The sequence below is a fragment of the Bacillus rossius genome, chromosome 8, assembly GCF_032445375.1.
Source record: "Bacillus rossius redtenbacheri isolate Brsri chromosome 8, Brsri_v3, whole genome shotgun sequence".
NCBI classification, from domain to species: domain Eukaryota; kingdom Metazoa; phylum Arthropoda; class Insecta; order Phasmatodea; family Bacillidae; genus Bacillus; species Bacillus rossius.
In genome coordinates this window covers 32,098,728-32,114,376 of record NC_086336.1, presented here as the reverse complement: position 1 = coordinate 32,114,376, position 15,649 = coordinate 32,098,728, and positions in this window count along the sequence as shown.

Here is a 15,649-nt window from a genome sequence, read left to right as displayed (position 1 = left end):
TGGCAATATGATGGGTCCACAACAGCATGGAGTCCAAGTGGACTCCCAGGTACTTGATGCGTGGCTGCCATGCCAGTGGGTGACCAAGCAGAGTCGGCGGTGCAGGGGGACGCCGGCGACGTTTGGTCAGGAACATGACTGACGTCTTTGCCGCGTTGGGCAAGACGCCCTACTGCTGAAAGAATGTGCTCAGAGAATGGAGGCAGCATTGCGTATGGGCCTGATGCTCCAGAGCATTGGACCAGCCGGCCAACAACCCGAAACAGCTCGATCTTCACCGCCACGTGGCCGAGGTGGGACAATTTCAGCACATCCTGAAGTTGGTCAGTGCCTTCCAAGATGACCAGGAACAACGGATACGGCTCGCGATACAACCCCAACTTCTCAAGGCGCAGAACTCGGGTGTGCCGAATGCCTGCCTCGCGGAGACTGTCCGATATATCATCCATCGGCGTCTCAATATGTAGCTTCCGAATGACCACACGTGCATTCCTATCTTCCGGGCAAGTCCACATATGATAAGGAATGCCGCGCTGCCGGAGGAGGTCCGTCATTTTGACATGGTCGTCTTTGTTGGCCATCTGGAAGGTAGAGGAATCATAGTGCGCAGCAATGAAATCGGCACCAAACTTGGCGCGCAAGGCAGACATTTCCTTGATGGCAGTTTGTAGTAAGCTACCACGACAGACAATAAGAGACGGCCGGCACGACCGCGCCAAGCGTTCATCCGTGGGCGGGGCACGCAGCTGTTGAGATGGAGCGACCCGACGGGAGTCAGAAGAGGATGGACGGGACGCATGGGCGGCGGGAGAACATACAGGAAGAGTACCAGAGGGAGAAGGGCGCGAGCCAACAGGGGCGGGAGCACGGGCAGACGTGGAACGGGCCCCAGCAGGACTGGCCGACGCGATGGTCGGCGAGAAGCAGGAGATTCGGAACGTGCCGGCGTGACATCACGGCTTCCGGCCCCAGGGGCCCCAGCAGACGAACGAGCAGACGCTCGAGCTGCGCGGGAAGACTTGGAACGTTGGTGCTTGGATTGGGAGGCAGTCCAGTCGTCGAAGTCGTCACACCAAGCTGTCGGGCCTGGGCGCTTGCCAAGTCGCCCTTCGGCCACATCCATGTGGTCAGGATTAGGCAGCTGGATCAACGAGTTGGTGTATCGGTAAGCAGGTGGCGCGGGTGGGTCCATAACAGCGCCAGCCTGTTGCGTAGGTGGCAGTGGCAATGGAGAGAGCGCCTCAGCAGAGGAGAGGGCAGGCAGCAAAGACAGCGTAGTCGAAGCCGCCTCAGGTCCGGGCAGCACAACACCAAGTGGCTCAGCAGCCGGAATAGCAAGACCAGCAGGCTAGGCAGAGACAAAATCCTCTGATGGCGACGAGAGCAGAAGGAAAGGGGCGGCCGATTGGCATGGGAAAGAGAGACTCGGTGCGCAAATGACATCGCAAACAGCAAAAGGACTGGCAAACCACACAGACAAACAGCGAAAACAGCGAGAAGCAGAGACGACCAGCATAGGAACAGCAAAAAAGCAGTCGGAGATACAGGACGCCAGCGAGGTTGAAGTAGGTGAGCAGCAGCACGATAGGCGGCAGCACGGCGCGCGGCCGATGCTGCCACCCAGCGGAGACGACGTGAGCTTGACGGGGACGGTGATTGGTGTTGCGCCCGGCGACACCCTACGACAGCTATACGCACAAGTTCCCTAACTATGCTACGACGTTCACGAAGGCGGCGAGCGGTGTCTGGTCAGCGCGGCATACTGCCTCGGTGAAGTCCCAGTTGATCTGCCTCTGTTGACTCGAAGCATGCCCTTTTATACTCGCTGGTCTCCTACCCAGGCTGGAACAGAATAGTCTCGTACATTTGGGGGAACGATGGCCGACTTCCATTTCTGGCGGATCGGCGCGCAACCGAAGACGCCCGACCGCTCCCGAAGAAGTCCGACCACCAGCCGCAGTGTTCAAAGTCCCCGCGCTCTTGTGATGCGCGGGCGGCATCCACAGACTGTTAGGGGCACTGTCGTTTCTGAGTGTGTACGCAGGTACACACGTTACAAAATTCATGAGCTTAGTGCAACGTAGTGTCCAGCTTCAGGGAGAACAATGAAAATTTGTTTCTGTCTAGAAATTTTGAATTTCTGGAAAAATTAGGGAGTAGAAGTGGAATGTACAGCTCAACGTCAAGCAGAGAAAAGTCAGTGGGCCAGTAAATTAAGTTTATGAATCAAAACCCAAAGCTATTGAGCTATAGGCATTTTTTTCAAAAGTTTGAAATCCCCTCCCTGCACCAAATTATTAAATTCGTTGACTAAAATTTTTTGTTGTGCAACCATAAATAATCCTACTATTGCTAAAAATTCAAAATTAAATCAAACATGTTAACATTTTTGGGGAAAATTTTTTTTTAGAAGACTGAAGCTGCAAAAATTTTTTTAATTTGGCAAATTTGGCCAGTCATCTTGTAAAAAATATTACTTTATAACTTAAAAAGTTATTTGAAAAAATCACTAATTAAAGCAAAAAACTTGCTAAATTAGCAAAGTATTTTTTTTTTCACAATGTGAATAGTCAAAGTTTTCTAGTTAAAAATTGTCACGTAAGTCGTGCAAAGGTTTTTCCCCCCAAAAGTATAGCATTTTAATTTTATTATGAATTGTTATCAATATTAGTGTTATTTATGATTATGTACCTAACATGTTTAGTCACAGAATCTAATAATATGGTGCAGAGCGAGGATTATGAAAACTATGACACTTTTTGAAATTTCATTTTGATTCAGAATAGTGATTAATTGGCCTATCAACTAATCTAAAGCTTGACATTGAGTTAGGGAACATCATAAATTATATCTGGGAATTGAAATGTCATAGGAGGCTTAATCTGCTCTCTAACCCATTTTATTTTGGTTCAGTCTTTCAGTCATTTGTTTGTTGCAGTGCTGGTGTGCCAAGTACTTTTGAGCAGAATAATATTTTTTTGACAAGTGAAGGCGAAATTAGGTACAGTAGTCCGAGCCCCCATCTGTTATCTGTCCGTCCATCACTCTTTCATCCGTCAACTCCATGCATTTAGCCAAGCGATTTACAACCTGATATATGTTCAACTTCCATCTTTCTTAAGTTTTGTCTTGAGTTTACTACGGCCATACTAATTTCTGCCGCTTCAGTGTTTGCGGCATGTCGAGCTAAAATAGAAAGGGAATACATGATTGTAGCCCACTAAGGACAACATTAGCCTTCCAAAATAATATTTCTGTAATCTCATGTAGCTTGGTTGCTGTAATTTTCTTATTCTGCCTTTTTTTTTAAAATTCTGGAAGCGAGAGGTTTGGACACTACGGACCTCCCCCTTGGCTACGTCCTTGGCTACGTCCGTAGCTGATCCACAAACCTCAAGTCGAGGCTTGGTATCTCATGCCCCGTCATTCACATGACCTGCAGCCAGTCGGATGGCCCGAAAAATTCTATCTGTCCGTCCATGGGCGTAGATCCCGGGGGGGCCAGGGGGGCCCGGGCCCCCCCTGGAATTAATGGGCCCCTCCTTGGGGGGGCCCACTTCGTGATTTTAAAGTTAATGGTGTACACAACACACACACACACACACACACACACATATATATATATATAAAAGATTATTATTTACAACGACAGACACTTTGACATGCTTTACATTCCTACCTTCGAGTTCCGTAGTTATTTTCCCTTACCCCTTCTGCGAAAGCCATGGTATGGAGTTTTCCAGTGAGAACTTTGAAACCCTTAATTCCTAGAAACCGTTTATTTCAAAGGACGAAGCTAGGGTAGGGTTCCGTTAGCATTTCCTTCCCATTGTTACCCACACTACCTTGTACTCTGAAACGATAGTATTATAGGGTTCAGGTAGTCTGTTTTTAAAGTGGTTTTGCTCTCGTGTGCGCCAGTCTTCTGCTTTCTTGTCAAACATCAACATGGATAAGTTCGTGACGCAGAAGAAACGGAAAACAGAATCTGATTCTCACCTGGTAAGCTTGATTGTTTTATAAGTAGTGACTATTATTTAGGTAATATATTTTATTTAAGTGATTATGTAACGTTATTTTTTTCCAGTAAAAAAACAACTTAATACTTTAACAGTAATTATAGCAAAATTTAGTTTATTTACGAACTGAAACTTATATACCATTTTCTGGAATTTTTTAGCTCATCTCCATTCTGTAAGGCTAGCTGCTCTGTACGTTACAAGTGAATATACAGGAAATATTTTTTTCCTCGTCAATATGGAATTTGAAATCACTCCCCTTTTATTATAAAACGATAATTTTCACAATTCATTGCCGATAATCACTTTATAACATTTGTTATTTGATGACTGCAACACTGCATGAGTAAACAGAAGTAAGAGTGAGAAAGACGTATTTAAACGTTACACATCCGTATTTAAGTTAATAAGGAAGCAAACGCGTCTCTTTAATAACTAATCAAGGGGCATATTTTAACTAAATAATTCACTGCCAAAATACTGATTATACTAAATATAAGCCGAGAAATGTATGTGGTTCCAATTAGCTGTAGGATAAATTTCATAGTTCTATCTCCGAGATTTTTCATTTGTGCCATTAAGTTTTTTTTCTTTTTTACCTTGTTGATGCCTTTACTAAATAAAATAGTCTTTAAGGGTTTTAATATGATTCGATCGTTCATTTGATGTTGATCCGTTTATTAGCTTTGGCGCTTTGGGTTTTTAGGGCGCATCAAAAACTGTGAACAAAGAATTTCATGAACAGCATTCGAATGGCAGTAATTATGTGATGTGGCATAAAAAAACCCGACAAAGTGCGAGTCGAACTCGCGCACGAAGGGTTCCATACCATTATCTATAAAAACGGCAAAAAAAAAAAATCATGTCTGTTGTATGGGAGCCCCACTTAAATATTTATTTTATTCTGTTTTAGTATTTCTTGTTATAGCGGCAACAGAAATACATCATTTGTGAAATTTTATTCTGTTTTCACGTTTGTTGTATGGGAGCCCCCCTTAAATATTTGTTTTATTTTAATTTAATCATTTATTTTTAAATTGAAATTAGAATAAACACTTTTGGAAAATGGAAATGTATGGGTGGGGTATTATCAATTTGCATTATATTCACGTATATTATTTTTATAGATTTTTTCATGGATATTTTATGTATTTAGGTTAGCAAATTATTCAAACATGTTTGAGAGATCACTTCTTATAGTCATTAATTAATAATTACTAAAACTTATGTTGCTCTACTTTATTGTTAATATCACTTACGTAAACATAAAGTGTATAACATACGAGCATGTCAACCAGAGAAGACTTGTTTCAGTTGACCTCTAGCGCAAAATTCTTAAACCACAGAATTCACGGGCCCCCCCTGGAAATCCTACAGATTTGCGCCCTTGTGTCCGTCCGTCAAAATCTTGGAAAACTGTAAGGCTCCTTCCACACGGGAGACTTGTCTGCTGGCGACAGCAGTTACATACGCAGAATTGGTAGGGTTCACACGGTAGACTGTCGCCACCGTGTCGCCGGGAGACAGGATATCAGTCGCCGGGTACCTGCTGTCGCCGAGATCTTTTTTTTATTGTTACGTGGCCTAAAGCTTTCGCCAACGGCCAAAGGGTCAGTATGTTTCAGTGGAAACCTCAAATTCAAGCCGTTTTCAAATATCAGTATTTATATAATACACCCATGCCTTACCCGGGACTCGAACCCAGGACCCCTCGCACCGTAAGCCGGTGTGCATCCGACTACGCTACGGAGGTCGGCTGTCGCCGAGAGACTGAAGACTCGCGAGCGACTGCAGGGGCATTCATTTCCATTGTTGCTGTCTGCGATGGCGTCCGGTGAAGTGTTTTTTGATACTGAGAAGTTTATTCAAGAAATTCGGCAACGACCTACATTATGGGACATTTCGTGAGCAGATTATTCAAATAAAACAGGAAGAGTGGGCGGAAGTGTGCCGTGAGTTTCATCAAGGTTTTGATTCCTTAGAAAACAACAGAAAAAATGAAATATGTATGTTCAAATGCTGTTTATTAACATGATACACATAATATTTGCGTGTTCATTTATGCCACAACACCTACAACCTCTTCCACCTCTAACATTATACTAAATTCGCCTGTGATATATCTTGTCTGCCACTAGTTTTCCGTAGTCTCCAGTGACTACAGTCGCCGGCAGACAAGTCTACCGTGTGGAAGGAGCCTAAGTTAGAGTTTGCCAAGCTTTTGACAGACGAACGGATTATATCTATGTTTTCGGCCGCGGCAGTCAATTGTTACCAGAACACATGCCTGTGGTGTTTATGTGGGTCGTTCAGATGTTATTGTATAATAATGTTGAGGTTCTTAAAACTCGTGTTCAAACAGTTTGATCAAACTCTAAATTGTTTCAAGGAAAATGCTAATACAATACGTACAATATCTGTCTTAATGTCCAAGAGAATGCAATGAATTGTTGGCAGCACTTGTTTGGGGAAATATTCTGACGGCCGGATGAAGTCAGTTGTAAATCGCTTGGCTAGCTCGTGGCGTTTGCAGACGAAAGTGTGACGAAAGGATGACTGGCGGAGGCGACGGGCTACTTACTGTAATACCGCTCAGAAAAAATTGCGCAATCCCAGGCAGACTCTCGTCTGGCTAACAGGGCTTTCATCATCGCCAGTGTGGGCCTAGGGGCCTGGATGCCGTGACTTGGCGTCGAACCCTGGGGCCCTTTATGAGTACCAGGTCGCTTTCTGCGACCCATAACCTCCTGTTTTGACCTATAAAAGTCTTGTTTTGGCTTTTTCTGATATTGTTATTTAAAATATGCTGCGAAGCAGTGGTGAATGCAATTGGCCTTAAATAATTAGATTTAATTTCGTGTGGTGACTTTACTTTAATCTCGTGGTGTTGTCCAGCCCTCCCTTTAAGTTTAAGTTTAAAGGGCAAAAAGGGGGGGGGGGGTGAATATTAAGTTAAGCTGAGCAGTTGGCCTTATTTGCTCAGGTTGTTTTTAGTTTTATTATTATTTTTTGTTGTGTTGATTTAATTTTTGCTTGTGGGCAATGGCTGGACCAATTTACTGTATTTTCTACGTGTTGTCTGTTTAGCGAGGTTCCTAATTATAAAGGTGCAAGGAAGATGATGGTAGAAGAGAATGATTACACATCATGGAAAGATCCAAACATATTGGTTGACCGGCTAAGACTTCTACATGGTTCGCTTTGTGCAGGAAACTATTCGTGCATCAAATAAATATCCTTCATACTCAAGGAACTGAGGAATGCTGGCTACATACAATAATGGCTTGTTTTACTTGCATTTGTATAATGTAAAGCAATAAAATAAATAATTTAAATTAAAAGAATTTATTGTTTTTATTTCTTGTATTCTGATTTCTAACTAAGACTTAGATCTCGTAACTTGTGCTTCCTTTTTGCCTTTTTTTTTTTTTTTTTTTTTCGATGATGGAGCTTCCAAATGTGCTGCCTTTTCGTTGTCGGTGCTTCCAAATGTGCTGCCTTTTCGTTGTCCGTGCTTCCAAATGTGCTGCCTTTTCGTAGTCGGTGCTTCCAAATATGCTGTTTTTCGTTGTCGGTGCTGCCAAATGTGCTGCCTTTTCGTAGTCGGTGCTTCCAAATGTGCTGCCTTTTCGTTGTCGGTGCTGCCAAATGTGCTGCCTTTTCGTTGTCGGTGCTTCCAAATGTGCTGCTTTTTCGATGACGGTGCTTCCAAATGTGCTGCCTTTTCGTTGTCGGTGCTTCCAAATGTGCTGCCTTTTCGTAGTCGGTGCTTCCAAATGTGCTGCCTTTTCGTTGTCGGTGCTGTCAAATGTGCTGCCTTTTCGTAGTCGGTGCTTCCAAATGTGCTGCCTTTTCGTTGTCGGTGCTGCCAAATGTGCTGCCTTTTCGTAGTTGGTGCTTCCAAATGTGCTGCCTTTTCGTAGTCGGTGCTTCCAAATGTGCTGCCTTTTCGATGACGGTGCTTTCAAATGTGCTGCCTTTTCGTGGTCGGTGCTTCCGAATGTGCTGCCTTTTCGTAGTCGGTGCTTCCAAATGTGCTGCCTTTTCGTTGTCGGTGCTTCCAAATGTGCTGCCTTTTCGTAGTCGGTGCTTCCAAATGTGCTGTTTTTCGTTGTCGGTGCTGCCAAATGTGCTGCCTTTTCGTAGTCGGTGCTTCCAAATGTGCTGCCTTTTCGTTGTCGGTGCTGCCAAATGTGCTGCCTTTTCGTTGTCGGTGCTTCCAAATGTGCTGCTTTTTCGATGACGGTGCTTCCAAATGTGCTGCCTTTTCGTTGTCGGTGCTTCCAAATGTGCTGCCTTTTCGTAGTCGGTGCTTCCAAATGTGCTGCCTTTTCGTTGTCGGTGCTGCCAAATGTGCTGCCTTTTCGTTGTCGGTGCTTCCAAATGTGCTGCTTTTTCGATGACGGTGCTTCCAAATGTGCTGCCTTTTCGTTGTCGGTGCTTCCAAATGTGCTGCCTTTTCGTAGTCGGTGCTTCCAAATGTGCTGCCTTTTCGTTGTCGGTGCTGTCAAATGTGCTGCCTTTTCGTAGTCGGTGCTTCCAAATGTGCTGCCTTTTCGTTGTCGGTGCTGCCAAATGTGCTGCCTTTTCGTAGTTGGTGCTTCCAAATGTGCTGCCTTTTCGTTGTCGGTGCTTCCAAATGTGCTGCTTTTTCGATGACGGTGCTTCCAAATGTGCTGCCTTTTCGTAGTTGGTGCTTTCAAATGTGCTGCCTTTTCGTGGTCGGTGCTTCCGAATGTGCTGCCATTTCGTTGTCGGTGCTTCCAAATGTGCTGCCTTTTCGTTGTCGGTGCTTCCAAATGTGCTGCCTTTACATAGTTGATGCTTCCAAATGTGCTGCCTTTTCGTTGTCGGTGCTGCCAAATGTGCTGCCTTTTCGTTGTCGGTGCTTCCAAATGTGCTGCCTTTTCGTAGTCGGTGCTTCCAAATGTGCTGCCTTTTCGTTGTCGGTGCTGCCAAATGTGCTGCCTTTTCGTAGTTGGTGCTTCCAAATGTGCTGCCTTTTCGTAGTCGGTGCTTCCAAATGTGCTGCCTTTTCGATGACGGTGCTTCCGAATGTGCTGCCATTTCGTTGTCGGTGTTTCCAAATGTGCTGCCTTTTCGTTGTCGGTGCTTCCAAATGTGCTGCCTTTACGTAGTTGGTGCTTCCAAATGTGCTGCCTTTTCGTTGTCGGTGCTGTCAAATGTGCTGCCTTTTCGTTGTCGGTGCTTCCAAATGTGCTGCCTTTTCGTAGTCGGTGCTTCCTATTGTTTTTCTTTTTTTGAAGGTGCTTCCAAATGTGCTTCCTTTTTTGTTGATGGTGCTTCTATTTTTTTAATGTTGTTTTGACTCTAGTATTTTAGTAAATTGTTCTTGATTTGACTAGCGTATTATTCAAACCGGTTCATGTATATAAACGAGTGCTAGACAGCAGGACACTCAGTTTGTTTCTGCCGTCGACGGTGTACGGATCACCTAGTTTGTTTCTTCTGGTGCATAAGTCGTGTAATTGCCTGTTCTTGAAACTTCGATGGCATCTTTACCGACTTTAACGTCGTACTCGATGGAGGATGTACCATCGACTACGGGAACCATGACGTCGGCGCCGACGATGTTGGATTTGATCCCGTTGGCAACGCCTCTGACAACACTGGAGGAGACTACGATATGTGCTGTTCCACCATCAGCTGAAGTTTCATCAGCATTGAATACTTCAATTAATGAAGAGCGTACTTCGCATCAGTGCAAATACTGTGGTGCATCATTTACTATCACCTCAAATGCTCGCAGACATGAAAGAAGCGGTTGTTCTAATAATGTTCAAAGAATACAATTTCAGTGCAATAAGTGCAATAAACTAATTTCAAGTCTCGATAGCTTACAACGTCATTATAAAAAATGCTCCGAGACGTATAATGAACATGGTTATTGATTTGACTCATGTGTTGTACCGGCTACTGAGACTATATAAGTGCTATGAACTTCAGTCCGTCTCTGGCTGTGGTGATGAACGGATCGGATAGACATTTAAAGTCATGTAAAAGGCTTAGTCCGTACAATATGAAGACTGTTTGAATCGAGGAATCCAAAAGGCTTTGGTAATTTGTCAGTGTTTTTTTTGTACTTGTAGTAGTGTATTGAATTTATGTAATAAAATTTTTTTAAAAGAAATTGTGGTGTTTTTGATTTTCTCAAACCTAACACTTTTTTAGTATATTTTTAATTAAAGTTGTTTTGTATCGGCCAGGGATCGAACCAAGGACCTTAGTCGATCTAATCAATCATTACATTTATTGACAATTTATTTAATGAATTTTGGAACTTTTCCCGAATCTCTAGCATTAAAATTACGGATTTTCCAGATGGCGGCCAAATTTCAAGATGGCGGGCACCTTAGTAATAAATGATTACTGCACTCTAGCGGGTAAGAATTAAACTAACATGGCGTCAGCGCACTCTCGCCGACGATACAATGATGATGGCTTCCAACATCGAAGACAAGATGGCGGACATGACGTCATGCTCACTGGCGATATATGTGCTATGAAATAAAATTGGTGGGGGTAAGTCAGTCTGCCTGCAGCCACCGCGGGGGAAGGAGCCTGTCGCCATTTTTAATTTTTTTGACCTCGTCGGGTTCGAACCGAGGACTCCGAGCTCCATGTCTAAAAAGTACGTTTTTTAAAAAAATATACGGTATATATTAAAATTTTATTAAGTGATTTTTTTATAAATTTTAAATTTTTTTCCGTTAAATTCGGATTATAGGTAAATAAAAAAGTTAAATATGGTGACCGTAACGGAAATTGCAACGGTGACGTCATAATTTGAAATGTCGGTCATGGTAACCTTATTCCTAGAAATGGCTTATAAGCGGCTAACTCTTAGGAGTTTTAAGCCAGTTTTAGGAATTTTAGCTCTGGGATTTTTAAGAACTAAAAACGGGAAATTTTCCCTCGAAACGGAAAATTTTTCCCTCGAAAAGATAAATTTTTTGAGTTTTATTGGCGGAATTTTTTTCTACAAAAATTGAAATTTTGGCGATTTTTGAGGAATTTTGGGCAATTTTTGCCCAATTTTGGCAAGTTTTGAGGATCAAATTCAAGGTCAAAGTCAAAGGTCAAGGTCAAGGTCATCCAAGATTGCCGCCGTGACGTCACGATCCAAGATGGCGGACACCGGCTCCGGCTCCACGCTCCGGCGCCAGTTTCAGGACATACATTCGTATACTACTTACGTGTATACAAATAATTATTTAATTTAGTTAAATATATTTTTATAAAAAATGAAAATCAATGAATATGTTGAATGTTTCATTTTTTAATTTTAATTATTTATTAGTTATAATTTAACAATTTAAAAGGCAAATAATTTATACATACGGGAACATAATTACATTTATATAAATATACTTGAAAAAGTTTACAAACGAAATTTTGATCACTAATAGGTACAATAAATAAATATTTTTAATTATATGTACCAGTATTCAATATTAGTCACTAAAGTATGTATATGATTTAAAAGTACAGAAATAACTTTTATTTGTATGTAGCCTTTTTTTTTCATCTTGCCAACTTTTTTTGCATGCCGCGCGTGCATCGTAAATATTCACTCATTTTTTCATAACATGCCTAAAGATGTAAAACTTAAAAAATATTCATTTACTTGTTCAGTTGGTAAAGACGTGTTGCTGGCAATGATACAGAAAGCATAAAACCATATTATAGTCAATTCTGCATGTTATGTGTGTTTGTTGAAATGCATTTGTGTATGTATGTGTTTAAATATATTGATATACCAATGAGACAGGGAAAAGGTTTAGATTGGGCCAGGAAAATTTGACAGAAGTAAGAGTCTGAGAAAACTGATTATAAAAATTTAGGTACGTAACTTATTGCTACGATTTGATAACGCTTACGGAATATTTGGTGATAAATATTTGTGACGAAACGTAAAATGAAAGATAACTGCTGTGATAAAATTACACGAAAAGTCCTTATACAAAAGTAATGACAAGAAAATCAAATCATCAACATGACGTGGGAGGTCAAACTGTTTAGGGAAAAAATTACTGAGAAAATGAGATCATAAAAAAAATTTTAATTTTATTTTTGGGGGTTGTGCGGCAATAGGGTCTCTTAGCTACGAACAGAAAAACGGGGAAGGGGGGGGGGGGGGGTTGCTGTTTACGAATAACAAACACTTGCGCGTTTTTCACCCGTTCATAACACTTCATACATACTTGTTGAAAATATTTGTGACAGAGAAGTATGTGCTAGAGAGTTATAGTGTTAAATTTTCAGTAATAGCGCTCAGCTTTTAGTAGTGACAAGAAAATGAAAACAATCAACATGGCGGGTCAGACTCCATCTTCAAAAGGGTGGAGTGAAAAATCGATTCAATGTCGCGTTGTCTACTACCTACTGCGAAACAACGTCATACTCATTGCACCAAAACGTGCCCAGGCACTGCTGATAAAAGAGTGGTGATAACTGTGGCATCTCAAAATGATCTTCGACAACGTGACAACACGTATTCTATGAAAGATACAGATTATTACAATTAATAAGATCATTAAACCTGTAGTTCATGTACCAATATACTTAAAAGATGCGTATTTTACACGGTGAAAATACCGCGGCCATTTATTAAACCATTGGGTATGTCATTCAAATAAATATATCATTAATCCAAAAACTTCCAACTAAATTATAATACTATGATTATTGACAACAATAATAAAAATCATTCAATGAGGAGATGTAGTATTACTGGCAAGGGAGGGGGGGGGGGATAGCTAAAATGGCGTGTGCGTCCACTTATCCAAACAGTGGAACTGGGGATAAGAGTTCGCAATCAGCAGTACGCGAAGTTCGCATGTAGGCCACGCACGTGAAAGTTGAGAGAGTTTAATTACGGTATCATCCACGCAAGCAACGTGCGGATATTTGCCAGCTTGGGCCAAGCGTATTTCCACGCCTGGAAGGCCGGCTTACACTAGCCCAGTAATTTAGTCTAGTGTCGAGAAACGTAGCGAACTCGCCGTGTGCGAACAAAATTGGTTTGGTCCAGTAAAACGGCGAGTGAGCTGGATCCAGTGGAATGAATAGTAGTTGATGGTCGGGTAGCTTCCTCCACACAGAAACAATTATCTGTGCTTTTACAAAAGATTTCTTTGGAAACCATTTGCCAAGAAATATTGCCTTATACTACGAGAAAGATATTGTAACTGTACAACTCATGGCTATGGTTATTTTTGTGTATATATATATATATATATATATATATATATATATATATATATATATATACGTTTATTGAGATAATACTGAGTATTTTTTATGAAAATTCGTTCAATAATTTTGTATTTTAATTGGTGTTTCATTCAAGCATTATTTTTAAACGACGTAAAAGATAATAGAATATTTAATAATTTGACTCTATTTCGTTTTGTTATGCTTATTAATGTGTGAAGTTAATACTGGAAAGCTATTCAGGGAACGGTTTATAAATAAGTATCTAACTATTGGAGATACTGACAACACAAAGCATAAATATTAGGGTAAGAATCCGAACCCAGTATTACTGCAAAAACTATTTTGTAGTGTTACAGTTCTCCATTTATTTTTGTTCTGGGGTTTTCGTGGTTTGATTTGGGGGAGGGGGGGGGGTTATCAGTTGTGATCCTACGGTAGGCTATGAAGTTTTTTAAATGTTTTATTTCAATTTTTGTAGCTCTAATATAAGGCGATTTTTTAAAAAAAATAATTACTTATGACATTTAAAGTCACACTTTGTAATTTACTAAGATTTACCTAATTTAATACTTTTTTTTTGTATCTGAACTATTAATGGATTTTTGTATGGTAATAATATTACGCTATAATAATTAATAATTATTTAATAGTACCTAATTAATAAAAGTGAGATAAAAAGAATTTATTTCATAGCCTTAATGAATGACGTACACTAGAATTAAAGTTTTTATCGACTGTGTACTACTGAGTTGTCAATTGCCCTCTTTAGCGGAACGAAAGACTAAAAAGGTTAAAAAAATAAGTTAACTCTTTAGTGTTGTTAATGACTTTCAAAATAGGGCAGAAATTTGTTGAAATGGCCTTTGAAACAGCGAGTCAGCTGTGCGGAGATTGGCGAGCCGAGGCCCGGAGAAGAAAGAAGGCAAGGAGGAACTCTCAGTCCGATGGCACGCGTCTGGAAGTACCGCGCCAGGTCCGAACACTCCCCGCCCGGGTCCTGGAAGTACCGCGCCAGGTCCGAACACTCGCCGCCCGGGTCCTGGAAGTACCGCGCCAGGTCCGAACACTCGCCGCCCGGGTCCTGGAAGTACCGCGCCAAGTCTAGCACTCGCCGCCCGGGTCCTGGAAGTACCGCGCCAAGTCCGAACACTCGCCGCCCGGGTCCTGGAAGTACCGCGCCAAGTCCGAACACTCGCCGCCCGGGTCCTGGAAGTACCGCGCCAAGTCGAAACACTCGCCGCCCAGGTCCTGGAAGTACCGCACCAGGTCCGAACACTCGCCGCCCGGATCCTGGAAGTACCGCGCCAAGTCTAGCACTCGCCGCCCGGGTCCTGGAAGTACCGCGCCAAGTCTAGCACTCGCCGCCCGGGTCCTGGAAGTACCGCGCAAAGTCCGAACACTCACCGCCCGGGTCCTGGAAGTACCGCGCAAAGTCCGAACACTCACCGCCCGGGTCCTGGAAGTACCGCGCCAAGTCCGAACACTCGCCGCCCGGGTCCTGGAAGTACCGCGCCAAGTCCGAACACTCGCCGCCCAGGTCCTGGAAGTACCGCGCCAGGTCCGAACACTCGCCGCCCGGATCCTGGAAGTACCGCGCCAGGTCCGAACACTCGCCGCCCGGGTCCTGGAAGTACCGCGCCAGGTCCGAACACTCGCCGCCCGGGTCCTGGAAGTACCGCGCCAGGTCCGAACACTCGCCGCCCGGGTCCTGGAAGTACCGCGCCAGGTCCGAACACTCGCCGCCCGGGTCCTGGAAGTACCGCGCCAGGTCCGAACACTCGCCGCCCGGGTCCTGGAAGTACCGCGCCAGGTCCGAACACTCGCCGCCCGGGTCCTGGAAGTACCGCGCCAGGTCCGAACACTCGCCGCCCGGGTCCTGGAAGTACCGCGCCAGGTCCGAACACTCGCCGCCCGGGTCCTGGAAGTACCGCGCCAGGTCCGAACACTCGCCGCCCGGGTCCTGGAAGTACCGCGCCAAGTCCGAACACTCGTCGCCCGGGTCCTGGAAGTACCGCGCCAGGTCCGAACACTCGCCGCCCGGGTCCTGGAAGTACCGCGCCAGGTCCGAACACACTCGCCGCCCGGGTCCTGGAAGTACCGCGCCAGGTCCGAACACACTCGCCGCCCGGGTCCTGGAAGTACCGCGCCAGGTCCGAACACACTCGCCGCCCGGGTCCTGGAAGTACCGCGCCAGGTCCGAACACACTCGCCGCCCGGGTCCTGGAAGTACCGCGCCAGGTCCGAACACACTCGCCGCCCGGGTCCTGGAAGAACCGCGCCAGGTGCGAACACTCGCCGCCCGGATCCTGGAAGTACCGCGCCAGGTCCGAACACTCGCCGCCCGGGTCCTGGAAGTACCGCGCCAGGTCCGAACACTCGCCGCCCGGGTC